This window comes from Mastomys coucha, unplaced genomic scaffold, assembly GCF_008632895.1.
Source record: "Mastomys coucha isolate ucsf_1 unplaced genomic scaffold, UCSF_Mcou_1 pScaffold15, whole genome shotgun sequence".
NCBI lineage: Eukaryota > Metazoa > Chordata > Mammalia > Rodentia > Muridae > Mastomys > Mastomys coucha.
Window position 1 is genome coordinate 122,349,368 of NW_022196897.1, and position 16,422 is coordinate 122,365,789.

Below are 16,422 nucleotides of genomic sequence, written 5' to 3' on the forward strand. Positions count from 1 at the left end.
CCAACCAACCAACCAACTAACCAACCAACCAACCAAAAAAAAAACCCAAACAGTATATATACTGTATTTCAATAAAAATTCATTTATAGGTTGGAGAGATGGCTCAGTGGTTAAGAGCCCTTGCTTTTCTTGCAGAGGACCTGGGTTTGGTACCCAACATCCACAAAAAGAGCTTATAACCATTTGTAACTTCTATTCCAGTGGATACAACATCCAGGTCTCGGCTGACATCAAGAACACATGCAGTCTGTAGACATTTAACAAAGATAACTACTAATACACAAATTTAAAAAAGAAGTTGACTATAAAGATATTTTTCAAGCTGGACGGTGGTGGTGCACAGTTTTAATCCTAGCACTTAGGAGGCAGAGGCAGGTGAATCTCTGAGTTGGAGGCCAGCCTAGTCTATACTGTGAGTTCTAGGACAACCAGGGATATACAGAGAAACCCTGTTTAGAAAAAACGAAAACAAAACAAAGAAAAAAGATATTTTTCAAAAGTGAAGAATGAGCTTCTGATTGGGACGACTGACCCAGAATTCCTACAATGTGATGAAGGTGAACTTCTCAGTGTGTGGGGACATTTGTCATAGAGGTAAATGAGGCAGCCTAGTGCATCACATTTTGTGTTCTGAGACTGTCATGGATTCCAGAGGTTGACCATGGTCTCATGTTACCTGCCCTAAATCAGAGCACAAGTGTCTATATCATCCATTCTGCTTAGATACGCTTTACTTTAGCTTGTTTTTACTACAGAACATTGCCTGAATGAACAGTTACACCTCCATCTTGTTATAGTCTTTTGGGCAATGATCAATATGGGCCACCAAAGGACAACAATGAGCTGCATACTTTAGCCTACAAATATTTTTAAAATCCATTTCTTTCTATGATGGCAACTCTCCCCTTATCACTTCTGCATCTGGAGATTTTATTTCTTCAATTTTCCAGTAAGACTTTAGTCAGGTTTTCTGTGATTGTTACATTCCCAAGCTAAAAGAAAATGCCTTGGTGGCAGAAATGACAGTAGAGTGGAGAAAGAAAAGGTTTTAGATATCAGATTACTCTGTTCCTATAATAGCGCCAGTTAAAACAATTGTTTGGTTATTTTCTACAAATATTAGAATACAGTTTTTTTGTTTTTGTTTTTTTTTAAAGAGATTCTTATTTGCCTCTGAGGTTTCCTGGGCGCCATCTGCTGGTATTCTGGGCAGAGTGAAGAGTTCATTCTGCTTAAAATATATGAAAAACAAAACACTCAAGAGAATACCAGCGATGGTGTTAGAATTAATTCACCTAGCTCTTGTGCTTGGGATGTCTAATATTCACTATTACTTTGTCTTTGTGTACATGCCTAACCTGTCTACATGGCAAAAAGAATAATGATTAGCCCTTTCCCCACATTTCTAGACATCTCCCCTAAAATGGCACCAATTTTGTTAGACTTTTCTTTTTTTTAAGGATTTATTTTATTTATTTTATGTGTATGAGTACAGTGTAACTGTACAGATGGTCATGAGCCATCATGTGTGTGGTTGCTGAGAATTGGACTCAGGACCTCTGTTGGCCTTGCTCGCTCAGGTCCTGCTTGCTCTGGTCCACTAGTCACTGTAGTCCTCTTCAGAAGCATCAGAAGAGGGAGCCTGATCTCATTGCAGGTGGTTGTGAGCCACCATGTGGTTGCTGGGATCCAAACTCAGGACCTCTGGAAGAGCAATCAGTGTTCTTACCTGCTAAGCACTCTATCTGTTGTCAGTAAAGGTAACTAAAACCAAACAATACTGAAAGCCTTGTATGAGTGTGTCACTAACTATAAAGTCCAAAATACAATTGATTAGTGGCTGATTAGTACCAACCTATGGCAGTCTATGATTCATTAGAAAGGACACAGTGATTTAGGGCTGTCTCAGATGTCTCCCATTCCATTTCCATGATTTTTTTTATCTAATATTATTATATCTGAATTATAATTATCCTGATTGTCATTTGATCCTGGCACTAGGGTGGGGAGAGGGAACAGAAATCATGCAGATTGTTCTGGATTAAATGTCCAGTTACTAGGCCCTCAGTGTGACAGCAGGGAATTTTATCTGTGCCTTGTCTGCTCTAAATCTTCAAAGGGCTAAGTTCTACTCTTCATCCTTTTTGAGATTTTCATTTTATTATATCTTTGTATGGGATATTAATATCCTCTATTCCTTGTCCATTCTGTAAAAATGTACTTGTTCTAGCTCTCATCTTAACCTTCCCTACTGTCTAGAATAAGTAAGAGGTACTTCTGTTACCTATGGTCCAGTCTCATTTGCTACCACATCAGTTCCAACACTATTGGTCCCTCTTCTATGTCAACCTACTACTCTTAAAGGTCATCTTCCTCTGCATGCTTGTGACCATTTTTCTCCACTATAATGAACCAAAGGCTGTAATCTCAGGACTAGGAATTACAAGAGAATCATTGAGAAGGTAGCATTGTTCCAGGTCATCCATTCTTCAGAGACATGAAACTGACTCAAAACTAATTAAAACAACAAAAACCAAACCAATCTGAGTCATAAACAACAACAACAACAACCACCCTTCTTTTCTACAACAACAACAACCCTTCTTTTCTTCCACACTGCTGTTATACCTGTATTTTATTTGGGGGAAAAAACAAAAAGAGAAAGCGGGGCTGGAGAAATAGATCACTCAGTAGCTAAAAGCTTTTGCTGAGGACCTGAATTTGGTTCTCAACACCCATATGAGGTGACTCACAACCATCTGTAAGTCTAATTCTAGGAGATCTGACAAGGCCTTTAGGCCTTTGAGGGCACCTGCAACTCAGTGTACATATCCAATAAGGAGACACATCTATACATAATTGAAAACAAAACAAGATTAAAAATATAGTAAGCTATTCAACTCAGAAATCTGGATATAATGTATTCTGCATTTCCCCTCACTCTTCAATACTGCCCATGTCCTGTCATTTCAGATGATGTTCCCAAGACACAGTGAAGAAGACACTTATGACCTCTAAATGACTTTCTTGTTTTATGGTCTCATTATCAGCAGCACTAATCACCCAGGAACTTAGAAATGTAAATTCTTAGGCTGACCAACCACAGAAGCCAAAACTCCAGCGTAGGGCCGAGGAACATTTAGTACAATTCTCAGGAAGTCTTAAAGCTGAATTTAAAAGCGACCGTTTCAGTGACCTCCATAGTCACTGAACGCCTCTATGCCCCTAACTTACATAAAGAAGTGGGGAGTCATGTTTCTGTTTGTTTAGAAGACTTCAGTGACATTTTTGACTACACGGTTAAAGTTTAATCTCTTATTACAGCATACAATGGCCATTCAGATTTAGTTTTTCCCAACTAGTTTTCAGAAAATAAGAGTAAAACATAAAACAGGTCAATAAGGCTGAGTCATAAAGCAGCAACTTAAAGGAATGAGCTGTAGATTCCTACTGCCTGGACTTCAAATCTCTCCTCAATCGTCTTTGTAACTGTCCTGCCTCAGCTGAGTCACTGGCAAAAGAATGCTAATGGCTTCCATGTCAAAAACATGCTGTGCAATACAGGTTCCCGAAGCAGCCTGGTCTCAGTGATCAGTAAGTACTGGTACTGTCCTCTGATAATCTGAAAAGGGAGCCTATGCTTTTCCTTTGCTTTAAAAAAAAAACAACAAACTGTTGTTATTGAGATTACATATGAGACAGGGTCACATGTAATCCATGCTGGCCTCCAATTCACTATACTTGACAAGAAAATAAAAATAAAACATTCAGATTCTCAAGAAATAGGTTTTGTGGTTGGGGGGGTGCTGTTTGGGTGTGTATATGTCTACGATCAGAACATATGGTGATACAAGGTAGCTAACATTCAAGTGTGAAAGCCAGGTAAACTATGAAGGAAATAAGAAAACTTTTACCTCACAGAAAAGCTGCAAAGACAGAATGGATGCCACTTATGTTTGTCTGATGGCAGTTAATAAAGAGTTGCCAAGTCATCAGAGGTGAGTTTTTGGATACCTGATCTGTACATACAGAAATATTAGGTAACAACAAAAGCTTTGAGCAAACATGACAATCAACTTTAACTTCCATTACAAATTAGTTCCTGCCTCAATCTTATAGCCTATCACATTATAAGGATTATTCTGTGTGTTTATAACAATACAGTGCTGGCGTGGGTTAAGTGCTGACACCTTCTAGCTCTTACTGCTACATATGCATGATTTCTAATGGTTAGAAGTAGGCACCTCCAGAAACTCCTGCTTGAGGGATGTGACTATATAGCTAATCTTTTGTTTATAGCTTACAAAGCTAGGAAAATACCATATCGATCCAAATGTCTCTACTGTTCATGCCAATTTTCTCTTGAGGTGTGAGTGGAGTTACTTTTATTCAAATGTTCATTTTCTGTCCACACAGGCTGGCAATATTGTTAGACTAAGGAAACTACTAAGGTGAATAAGAGTGGTGCTTGTTCTTTATGCCAAGACCAAATATGGAAGGGGATGATCTTAACAATCCATGACTGAGCACTCTAATAGGAGCAAAAGTAAAATAAATGATTCAGCTATTCATTCATTTTTCAAAATCATACTTCTTTATTTCCTCTGAATTGCAGTGTTTTTTAGTCAATATTCTTAATGTTTAGTTAACAGCCATTTACCAAAGAGGACAAGGTAGCCACTTGATATTTCCGGTTCCTGGGGTATTATGGGCCTCGCATTTCAGTCACAATTCTTGTACTTCAGCTCTTTCTTAGGGTTATCTGCCCTTGCTCTGAACAAACACTCAATCTAAAACTTAACGTTCCTCCATGCTTGACTATTTTCTAGAACTTATTACTAGACTACAAGCTTCAGGGGGGAAGAACCCTGACAGTCTAGGTCACTGATGGGTGAAATAGTGTCACACAGTAAGTGACAAGAAAGCACACAACAATAACAGCCATACAAAGATCCTGGAAGATGAACACGACCTCGGGATTCCTCTCATGTCAGATGTGCTTGGACTTCTACAACATAGTCTAAAGCCCAAGTACTGTTTACGCTTCCTCAAAGTTGACATGATCAGGCTGGGAGCAGCTCTATGCTCTACTTTCGAGTTTCGGAGAGTCCCCACGTCATGACAGTTCTCGGTGCACCGTCGCCTCCCCGTGAAGGAGATAGAGGAGTTCTAGGTTCCAGGTAGAAGGCAACCAAGCAGGTGACCCCGACTCTTTCCCAGAAAACGTTCTCCATTCAGTTAACTGTGCAGGTGAAGTTGAGGAAGCTCTATCCCAACTCTACCTGATACTTGGCACTCCTCCTCACCCACACTCGCCCCACCATCTGATTGTCGCATCCTAAAGCTACTTTGAAAGCCGGCTTTGGGTCACGCCGGTGGCCGGTGCCTCCGTATCCCCGCCCCCAAATACCCTTGGCGGAGGCCACTCGCGACCTTCCCGTGTTGGGACGCGGGGAGTCCGCGGGCTAACTTCTCCACCGGCGGCTCAAACCCTCTCACCTGCCCAACAGCAGCTGCACCTCGCGGCCAGGCCGCCTTCACCACCAGAAGCCAGAAGACGCGCTTGCACAGCAACCAACCACGCAGCGGAGCGCCACCACCTTCGCGCGGCGCAGCAGGAAGGCGCATGCGCAACTCTATGCGCCCTCCCCTCCCACTTCCGGGGTTTGCCCGAAGCTCGCGCGAAGGAAAGCTGCGGCCGTCACCGGGAATCTTACGGGCCGCCATGTAGTCTGTCTGTGCAAACTCCCCAAACTGAAAGGTTTAAAAACACATCACAGCACCAAGAAGGCGACAGTGCTTGCGGCTCTCTGCTCTCTCGAAAGGTATTTGTAGAATGAATGAAGCCGTTACCGTTCCTTGTAGGCTTTTCCTGCTCTGACCAATCACAAGGCGCCTAGTTCTGTCACTCAGTTGTCAAGTCCCACCCCTCTCAGGACGCCCTAAAAGGTAGAAAGCGGCTCCGCCTTGCCGTGCCGGAAGGACGTTGGAGAGCGGGCATGCGCAGACAGAGCCTGTCGCCATGCAGGAAACTTCCGCCCAGTCTAGAAGCAGGATTGGCCGAAGTTGGGAGTCTCCAATCCCGTGCCGGATCCGGTTGGTTAATTTCCTTGGTTTTGCCATTCTTTTTTCTTCTTCAGAGATAAGTCTTTTATTCTCTTGAACCACCCGAAGCATTATGAAGTTATATTTAAACACTTTAATTGGCTTTTCTCTGGCACTGTGAAAGCCACTCTTATTTTTCAACCTACCTTTTAATCTTCCTCATTAAAAATGTTTTCTACACCTGCCCTATAGTTTTGTGACGCGGAAAGTACAGCTTTTGTTGTTGTCCATCACTACATAGTATTGACCTACAGTGATATATTATCTGCCAATCGTATTCATGGCATTTCCAGCAACTTAAAGGAAAAAAAAAAATCCGGTTTGGCAGCCATTTTTATTTTGGTCTCCGTAAAGCTTCGATATCCTCGACGGAAGCCATTTTTCATTTGGGCAGTTCCTTCAAGCTATCCAGGCTTACCCAGGGCTTCGCTGCCATCGTAGGTCCTGGCACTGGCTTCCAACTGTGTGAAGTCGGCCACGCCATCTTGCGTTTGGGTGCTGGTTGCAGTCTATAAGGCGCGAGGGGTACACTGGGAAACCGGAAGTAAGCCAAAGCTTCGGAAGCTTGGTCTGCCGCCTTTTTAGTCTGAGCTTTCACATCCAGGTTCTAGTCCACCAGTGACCCTGGACAGTAATAAAGCATATAAAGCCCGAACCCACCTCCCGCCACCATCATAGGTAAGAGCATGATACTTCCGACAACCTAGCTGTTCCCTCAGTTGCACTGAACTGTTTGCCCATCTTATACCACTACGTATTTTTGTTTTGGATTTTGGGACTTTCCACAGTTTTTCTCTTAGTTTTTTTCTTCTCTTTCCATTGGAATTGTTAAACACTAGGGTGCAGGGAGACTGAGAGTTAAAGGGACAATAGTGTTGAGAGAATTTCCATAGAATAAAATAGCAAAATGGCTGGAACAGCAAATTTTATCATTAATTGTATGGCTTTCTGCTTCTGTAGTGGTAAATATAGCTCGCAGAGGACTTTAAGATGTGATGTAGTTTGTGTTTGTGTATTCTTCCCATTCATTCGTTCATTGAATTTGTTGAATACTTAGCTATCTTTGTGCTATAAAATATAGAAGTGCATTTCAAAACAAAACAAAACAAAAACTCCTGTTTCATTCACTTGCTTTGATATATACAAAGCTGGGACCAGGAACATAAAGTTCTAATGTTTCTTAGCACTGCTGGACAAGCAACTTCATGTTTTCACTTCTCCTATTTCTTGATAACCATACTTGTAGGTTAACAGGCTAATACTCCAGTTAGTATGGCCTTGTTGCTCAGTGTTGTCATCTCCCAGCCAGGTCAGCATCTTCTGGGACCATGTTACTTGGAATGAGTAGAAGCTGCACTTGGGCACAAGTGATTTGGAAACTTTGGACTGTGGCTTACCTTAGATTTTTGTAGCACTGGGCTTTCTTCTGTGTCTTCCTGTATGAGAAATGAAAATCAGGAGTTCTCAATGTTGGCTGCCCATGACAGTTGCCTGGGGAGCTACTAAACCACTCTTCAGACCAATTGCAGATAGAAATCGAGACTCTATGTGGAATTTAGATGATACTAAGGTATTTGAGACAGTTTTGTTTTTCATGCTGTTAGGAGTAAGATTGCTTTTCACCTTCCCTGTTGGCTTTACTTAAAATACCATGGAGACAGGGAGGAATATTAGATTGGGTGTGTGGTGAACCAGCTTCCCCGTGATTGGTTACCTTGCCAACCAGCTTCCCAGTAATTGTTACTTTGCCGTACCTGTCTTTTCCTCAGTCTATTAAGTGGGAAAGAAGAATGAATACCATTTTACTGAGTCTCACATGAATGTTTGTTTCCATTGTGGATATGCATGTTTTATGGGTATGAAGGAAAACATTACTACACTGAAATATTGCTTGTTTGCAGTTTTCTACAATGCTACTAAGAGTAGTGATAGAGTGTGGATGGGTAAGAAAATCATTTATGAAACGGTCCCCCCGGCTTCACGTCCTACTTCCTTCACTTACCAGCTCCAGCTCTGAGATCTAAAAGATAGTAACTCACCCCCCTGCTTTAGTTTTCCTAACTTGTAAGGTAGGGCTCCTGTGAAAGTTAGGTAGGTTAATGCAAGCATTGTGCTTCTTACATACCTGGCATGGGCTGGAGAGATGGTTCAGAGTTAGAGCTGTGTGCTGTTAGTCTAGGGAACATGAGTTTAGTTCCCAGCATCTATGTCAGGTAGTTCACAATTGCCTGTAACTCCAGCTTCTTGGGGACTCAAGGTATCCAATGTCTGCGGATGTCTACACTCCCATGTGCAAAGCTACACACAGACACACCCCCATACACAATTAAAAAAAAGAAAAATTTTTAAGAAGTATGTGTGGCATATAGTAACAGCTATGAAAATGTTATCTGTAGCTGCATATTTTATTATAATTAAAAGTTTGGATTATTAAGATTTTATTTATACATTCCCATCACTGAAATTCTTTGGCTTTCCACTTTGTGCATCTATTTGAAAAAAAAGGTGGTCTAAATACATTACCCAAGGCAAGGAAGATGATTTTTAAATAATTTTTTTAAATCAAAAGATCTTCTTTTAAACATAGCCTTATTAAGGTAAAATTGTGGTGCAAATAACAGCATTTACTTAAAATGTACCATGTGGTGTGCTTTACATATATACACTGGTGAATCATCATCACAGCCAAATAATGAACATGTCCATCACCCTCAGAAGTCTGACCATGTTCCTTGCTAATTCCTCTAGCTGCTGTTTTTTTAGGCAGCTGCTGACCTATCAGTATAAACAGGCATTTCCTAGATTCTTATTTCAAAGGAATCTTGTACTATTTGTTTTTATTTGGGGAGGGGGAGTATGTGTAATTATTTTGAGAACCACCTTTGTTATATTGATCGCTCATTTCTTTCTTGTTTCTTTTGTGGTGCTGCAGATTGAAGTCAGTGCTTAGGGCTTTGTAGGCAAGTGCTTTATCACAGAGCTGCATCCACAGACTCCTCAGCCTGTTTGAATTGCTGACTGCTATCTGTGTGGCTACATGGTCATCAGTACAATTCACGAATTGATAACCACTGAGATTGTTGTTTTCATTGTGCTCATTTTCTCAAGTTATTAAAAAAAGTTATTTAGTGTTGTCTGTATACCAGAAGAGTACAGTGGTAAAAAATTTTGTGTTGGGATTTTACCTTTCTCTTATATAGTTTATGCCTTAGTTGTTTTATGAATAAAATATAACATTATAAAAATGCAGACTGTATGGCTGGAGATGTAGCTCAGTGGTAGAGTTCTTGCCTAATATGCATGTGGTCCTGGGTCCAACCTGCAACTCTATTTGAAAAAAAAAAAAAATCAGGGGGCTAGAGAGATAGCTCAGCGGTTAAGAGCACTGACTGCTCTTCCGAAGGTCCTGAGTTCAAATCCCAGCAACCACATGGTGGCTCACAACCATCTGTAATGAGATCTGATGCCCTCCTCTGGTGTGTCTGAAGACAGCTACAATGTACTTACATATAATAATAAATCTTTGGGCCAGAGCAAGTGGGGCCCAGAGCGAGCTGAGGTTCTGAGTTCAATTCTTAGCAACCACATGATTGCTCACAACCATCTGTACAACTACAGTGTACTCATATACACAAAATAAATAAATAAATCTTCTCAGGATTAAATCTTTCACTTGCTAGGCAAGCTATTACTCTAGGCACACACCCCCTACCCCACAACATTTTAGTTTTGAAACATAGTCTTACTAAGTTGCCCAGGCTAACTTACAATTTCTATCAGTCTCTAGAGTAGCTGGGATCACAGACTTGACCACCTCAATTATTTACTTTTATTCATTTTTTAAATTGTGTATATACTTATGTATCTATGTGTGGTTATGTGTGAGTGCAGGTGCCTATGGAGCTCAGGACAGGGGGTTGGATCTCCTGGAGCTGGAGTTACAGATGGTTGTGAGCTGCTGAGATCGGTGGGGACTTATTCATGTATGTCCAGTGCAAGAGCAACAAGGATTCTTACTGCTGAGACATTTCTCTAGGCCAGGATTGTTATCTCTTGATATGTATATGTCTAATTATTTAATCTGCCTTGCATCTTTAAAGTTTACAATGACTACGTTACTTTAAGGATTCTGGACAGTAATCTGTACATTCGAGAACTATGACATATCAAAGTCAAGATTTACAAAGCCAGACCAGAGACATCCCAGAACTCCCAGAATACCACTTATATTTTAAGGGCTAGTGTTTCTGCTATTAAAAAAAAAAAAAAATGGCCCATCAGTTGCTTTTAATAGTACTGATACCCACTATGTTAAAATAAACCATAGCTGGCTTAAAGTTGGATTTGATTTATGTTACTATGGGGACGATACAAAATACAGCATTTAAAACATCTTGGATATAAAAGTTAATTTATGTCATTTTGATTTATTTTCTTGAAGATATTAATGTTTTGTAATTAAAAATATTTTAAATTGGCATGCCGTAAAAAAAGGTTTAGCTTCCTGCGTTTTGACTCGTGTGTGAAGTTTCATAACCACCACTGAAATTGTACTGTGGACCATGTCTGTCACCAGCCTCTATCTCCCACCCAACAGTTCCCACCCAACTTCTCCAGCTACCTCTCTTGTCCCTCTGTCCTTCACCTCTTACCAACCAGTGAACCAATGGTATATTCTCTATTTGATACAGTTTTTGTACAAAAAAAAAAAAAGACTAGATTTTAAGAAGAGTATGTTAGTGATTATCAGAATGCCTTTTATTTGTTTTTTTCTATGAAGGTGATTGGGTAATAGTAATTATCAGAATGGGCTTTAGGTTATAAAGTAAGTTGCATGATGTCTGCTTGTACATTAATGGGTCTATTTATGACTAATCATCCACAGAGATTCAGGCACAGAGCCAGTTATTGACATATATGCCCTCAGAGCTACTATTTCATGAGAAGAGCTAGAGACACAGTTAAATAGGGTCAGGCTGTATGAAAAGGATGTGCTTTGCTAGAGTCTGAAGACATGATTGGAGTGCATGAGGGCATCTATGTGTATGCTTCTCATCATGGATCAATGATAAATAGATGTGGATTATTAGTTAAGCATCCCATGCAGGGTTTGCTGGACTGAAGATCAGCGGAAGGGGAGGCCTAAATCTTGAGTCATATGATTGGCATGACCATCAAGTGACAGAAAAGTAGAATCCGTACTTGGGATTAATCCTGTTACAGTATTTCAACATCTGGTCTACATTTAATAACAAAGGAAAGAAAAAAAAAGTTAGCTTTGGTGTTTGAATAATGTTTTCATTGTTGATGCTTGCTTTGGTTTGTTTTTATAAGCATACTAGGCATTCAAGGTTGGCTCCTAAGTCATAGAAACAGTCAATTCTTTTTTTATGCTGAGGTTTCCTTTTAACCTTTATCTAAGTTGTCACTGGTAAGAGGTGTTTTTTGTTTGTTTGTTTGTTTGTTTTGGTTTGGTTTTAGTTCATATGCCACTCATTGACCTTTTATTAAAGTTTGTTCCTGGGTATAAGTTTAATAATAATGAAAGTATGTTCTGTGCAACAGTGATGGTATCATATGTTTTTAACTATAGCTATAACAACAGAAATCCTAGGTCCTTACGGTTTTCTGTTCTACTCCCATAGCTAGAGAGCTTTTTAAGATGAAAGAAGCACAATGATTTGTTAGCTAAAATTTGAATTGGAGAGGTTAGAAGCCTAGAGTTAACATTTGGCCTCTTAAACTGGGGTGAGTGCTTTGGAAAGCTTGTCACACAGGCCAGAAATACTGAAAGACAGACAAATGAGGATTTTGCATTGCCCTAGATTTTCCCACAGAATAATCTAGAAGGTCACTGACTTTCTTTCTTCCAGTTTATCTCTGTTCTGTATTTAAATGACAGGAAAATCATGTGATATTGTCTAATCAGCTTCTATTCCTTCCCCAAATTAATTTTTCTAAGAAGCTTAGGCTGTTTGCCTCCTGTCAGCACACACATGCAAGCACATGAGTTTTGGTGGTGCTGCACATCATCGAAGTATCTTTTTTGTGAAGGAATGCTTGTTTTCAGTTTAGAGAAAATGGGCTCATGAATGCAGAATATAGGATGGTTGTTTTTGTAAGATTTATGATGTTCTATAATTCCTTCATGGACTTATGTAATATGTATGGTTTCTGTGTACTTGGAAAATCCATCTTTTGGGAGATTGTTCTGGCTTTCATAAAACTAGTCAAGAAAATAAAGATGCCAGTGCCTTTTTGGCGTTAATAGATAACTCTGTGGCAAAGTTTTTTTTGACATTAATACTTGAAACCCTAAGCACGGGGTTAGCTGCTTTTGCAGAAAAGTTGTTTCCAAGTTTACAACTTAATTCTGAGGTTAATATCTTTTCTATTCAAATGAATGTAAGAACATCAGTATTTCAAGAACAAGAACAATGGAAAAACAATGCGAGGCTACACTGAAGTGGATGGAATTTCAACCAGATGTCTGATCTATTGTCCATTTAATTTTTTAATTTATATCTATTTATACTTTTTGGTGGTTTCAGTGTTTTAGAGCTAAGGATTGAATCCAGAGCCTTTCCCATGTAAGGCAAACCCTGAGCTGCATTACCATCCTCATTGTACCTTACTCCCAGCATAAAGCACTAGGATCTACGTCTGAATCATAGCTCTCTCAGCCGTCACTCTATGGGACGTTAAGTATTTAACGCAGTATTTATTAAACTGCTTGTTTGCAAAAATCTGTTCAGAGTACTTTGACTTTCTTTAGAAAGATTTAATGTAGACTGTCAATTGGGGACAATAAAGCTTCATTGGATAAATATAAAACATATTAATAGCATATAGCAACTGACTATTAGGACAGTAAGACTTGATTAAGCAAATTTCTGTTGTATACCTGTGTTCAGTTATTAAAAAGGACCTGAAGAGACTGTCTTAGGAAGCTTACAGTTAGGTAAAGGAGACACTCTTGAGGTCACGGGTTACATGGCATCTAGTGAGCTGAGAATGAGGGTAGAAGTGTAGTTGTGGCCAAGGGAGAAACAGTTCAATCTAAACAGTCCGAAGGGGCTCCAAGGAACAGGTGTGCCCACTGTTGGACGTTGGACTATTGATAAAATGGTACTTTAGGAGTGAGCATGTGTGGGAGGAAGTAGAAGTTCTTAGAGCTCCATTATCAAAGACATTTGCTATGGAATACTTTTCCAGATTCTCTTCCTTGAAAGAATTTGTATTCCGGCATTATTTATTCCTCAAACTACCATTCAATTTAGGATGGTAGAGGCCTAGAAATAGAAGAGACCTTGGGAGTCACGTTTCTAATTGAGAGGTTATGTTCCACCATCCTGTGAATCAGCAGTACCTTACATGTGGGGCCTGTACTTTGTTTCAGTAGGTAGAGGTGCTGAAGCATAGGCCTGTCACTCCCTGTATCCCACAAGGTGGCAGGAAATGGGAGATTCCAGATAGTTGTATGACCTCCAGGTGCAGCCATGTTGTACATGTGTGCATGTGCGTGCACACACATGTACAGAGAGAGAGAGACAGAGAGAGACAGAGAGAGAGAGACAGAGAGAGACAGAGAGAGAGAGACAGAGAGAGACAGAGAGAGAGAGACAGAGACAGACAGAGACAGAGACAGACAGAGACAAAGAGACAGAGACAAAGAGACAGACAGACAGAGACAGACAAACAGCTGAGACAGAGTCTGAGACTGAGACAACCTCTCTCACCCCCATACAGAGAATCTTTCCATGAACTCTTTTCAGCTTGTGATCTGACAGCCTTTATGACCTCCCTGAAAGATTTCAGTCACTTATTGGGTGGAAGTCAGGCATACAGTGTAAAATTGGGCATCCTCGTGGGATGAGAAAGGCTATGTAGAGTTAGAAAAATAACTACACATACTTCATCCTTGGTAAAGCCTTTGCTGACAGAACTGTATCCGTTCTCCATCTAGCTGATCTATTAGGCGATTTGTAGGTATCTCTCTAATGGGGAGACGATTTGTAAGTATCTCTCTAATGGGGATCTCTTAAGAGTTTAGCTATGTTATTCAAACATGAATTAATGTAATTTAGAGGAATGATTTTATATTTATCATGCCCAAATGATAGAATTTTAAAGATCTAAAGTTTTTGGAATAATCAATATATAAATTTCCACCTCCTTGTAAGCTTTTTTTTTTTTTTTTTTTTTAGTTTACATCCACGTATAAATGAACATGCTTAAGATGAAGATAAGCGTAGTCATTCAGCTGGTGGACCTGAGGCTGGTTGTAGTTGCTTATGCTTCTTGAAATTTTAGTATTCTTGAGGCTGAAGCACAAGTATCAAGAGCTGCATACTAATTTATACTTTTTCCATAATGTAGACTAACTCAGCTACATAGCTAATCTGATGCTACCCTAGGCTACACAGTGAATTTGTGGTTATCATTGACTACATAGTAAGATTCCCATCTGGGAACAAAAAGACACTAATAATTAAATGAGTTAGAAGGTAGGTAAAGATATTTTTGTCTACTTAACAATTAGAATCATTTTAGCCAGGTAGTGGTGACACATACCTTTAATTTAAGTACTTGAGAGGCAGAGGCTGGTGGAACTCTATGAGTTCCAGGAGAGCCAGGACTACACAGAGAAACCTGATCTCTAAAAGCTAAAAAGAAAAGAAAAGAAAACAAAACAAAACAAAAAATTAGAATCAAATTTTATCAGATTAAAAAAAATTAAACTAATCTAAAAGAGTATGAATGACTAGGTAGTAATTATGAATACTCATTGGAGGGCACATACTTGTAACCCATGGTGGTATGTGTGTGAGTGTGTGTGTGTGTGTGTGTGTGTGTGTGTGTGTGTGTGTGTGTGTGTGTGTGTGTGTGTGTGTGTGTATGTGTGTGTGTATGTGTGTTGTAAATGTGCATGGGGATGGGGTCTTTGTGCAGAGGCCAGAGGAAACCTTTCTGCTTTATTCCCTAATCCGTGGACTCTCATGGTTTCAGTTACACTAACTAGCAAGCTCCTTGGTTCAACCTTTCTCTGTCAGCACAGCAGTGGAGTTATAGGCCCACACCATTCCCAGCTTTTCTCTGTCTGTTGGACTGTTTGTCTTTCTGTCTTTCTTCCCATGAGACCTGGTGATTTGAACTCATGTTTTTATGGCAAGATTTTACCCAACAAGCCATCTATCCAACACTAAAATATATTGTTGAAACAATTTCACCTACTTCTGTTTGACTTTATGAAATGCAGCTACTAGAAACTTCTAAGTTGCATTTGTTGCTGACATTGCATTTCTTTTGGATCCTAGTGTTCTACAGTTATTGTGTACAAAATTTTAAAAGACAGCTAGTCCCCCACACAGGGCTTATGGATAGTGCCTTTCCCACTTTACTTCATCATATTAAGTATGTATGTTCATCATATTAACTTTCTACTTTGTTCTTCAGGTTGGTGCAGACTTTTAACTCTTAAGGATCTAGTTGACATTAGTAAATAACTTGCCATTGTATTTCTGCTTTATCGTGGCTGTTATTATTGACCCTAGGCTTTGGTTTTGGAATATCTCATGAACATTAAAGATACTTAGTTTTGCTCACTTTGAGTTTTAGTCCCTAAACAGCATGTACATCCATTCATATGAGCACACGTGTGGTCAGCATGTATTGTTTAGGTCAAGACTCGGTGTTTACTGTCATGACTATAAATGTTAGTCATAACTGAGCTGTGTGTTCAGTCCTCTTTGCCTTTTGGGCACAGATCTTGTTTCTATTAGAATCAGTGATTGCTTCTTACTTGGATGCTTAGATTTCCATGTGCCTGCCCTAAATCAGTCTTAAGTTCTTTACCAAGAACATTGTCTGAAATTCATCTCCATGCCTGTGGATCTGACACGAAGTGCTGTTCTTGGAGCCCTGAGATCTGCCTATCTTTTGCAGCAGCTCCCCTTTGTATGTTCAGCACCCATATTGGGATCTCCTTTCAGGATCCTTAGCTTCCCTCAGCCTATGTCTTGACTTTCTGTTGTATCTTCCTCTTTCTTGGTTAATTGCCTCATTTGAGCAAAGCACACATTATTGTTTCCTGAGAAAGAATACATGGGCCATAATTTTAAAGAAGTTGTGTGTCTAAATATGTCTGATTTAGTTCCTTATGTTTAAAGGCAATTGGAAGTTGGAAAGAAATACTGAGAACATTGTTTCTCCCTTGTTTTAGAGCTTCCAGGACTGGCATGTGCAATTTAGATCAAGTTCAGGCACCTAATGGATCCTGTGTGTTCGATATCCTACTCCAAACTTGTTTTTTTCTAC

At 39.8% G+C, this 16,422-nt stretch overlaps 2 protein-coding genes across 5 annotated transcripts in view; one reads left to right on the forward strand and one right to left on the reverse strand.

Moving 5' to 3' along the window:
* Mkks (McKusick-Kaufman syndrome) overlaps positions 1 to 5,837 on the reverse strand; it is a 14,434-nt gene extending 8,597 nt beyond the window's left edge. Inside the window, exon 1 of one of the 2 annotated variants that reach the window (XM_031372041.1) lies at positions 5,500 to 5,837. The gene's annotated coding sequence lies outside the window, so the exon portion shown is untranslated. Of the gene's footprint in view, positions 1 to 3,914; positions 5,478 to 5,499 lie in introns of those variants that run through there. The other variant, XM_031372042.1, reaches the window with a different exon arrangement.
* The window catches only part of Slx4ip (SLX4 interacting protein), a 165,331-nt gene continuing 154,634 nt past the window's right edge, over positions 5,726 to 16,422 (forward strand). The window contains exon 1 of one of the 3 annotated variants that reach the window (XM_031372045.1): positions 5,726 to 5,825. The gene's annotated coding sequence lies outside the window, so the exon portion shown is untranslated. Of the gene's footprint in view, positions 5,826 to 5,897; positions 6,097 to 6,449; positions 6,784 to 16,422 lie in introns of those variants that run through there. The other 2 variants (XM_031372044.1, XM_031372043.1) reach the window with 2 other exon arrangements.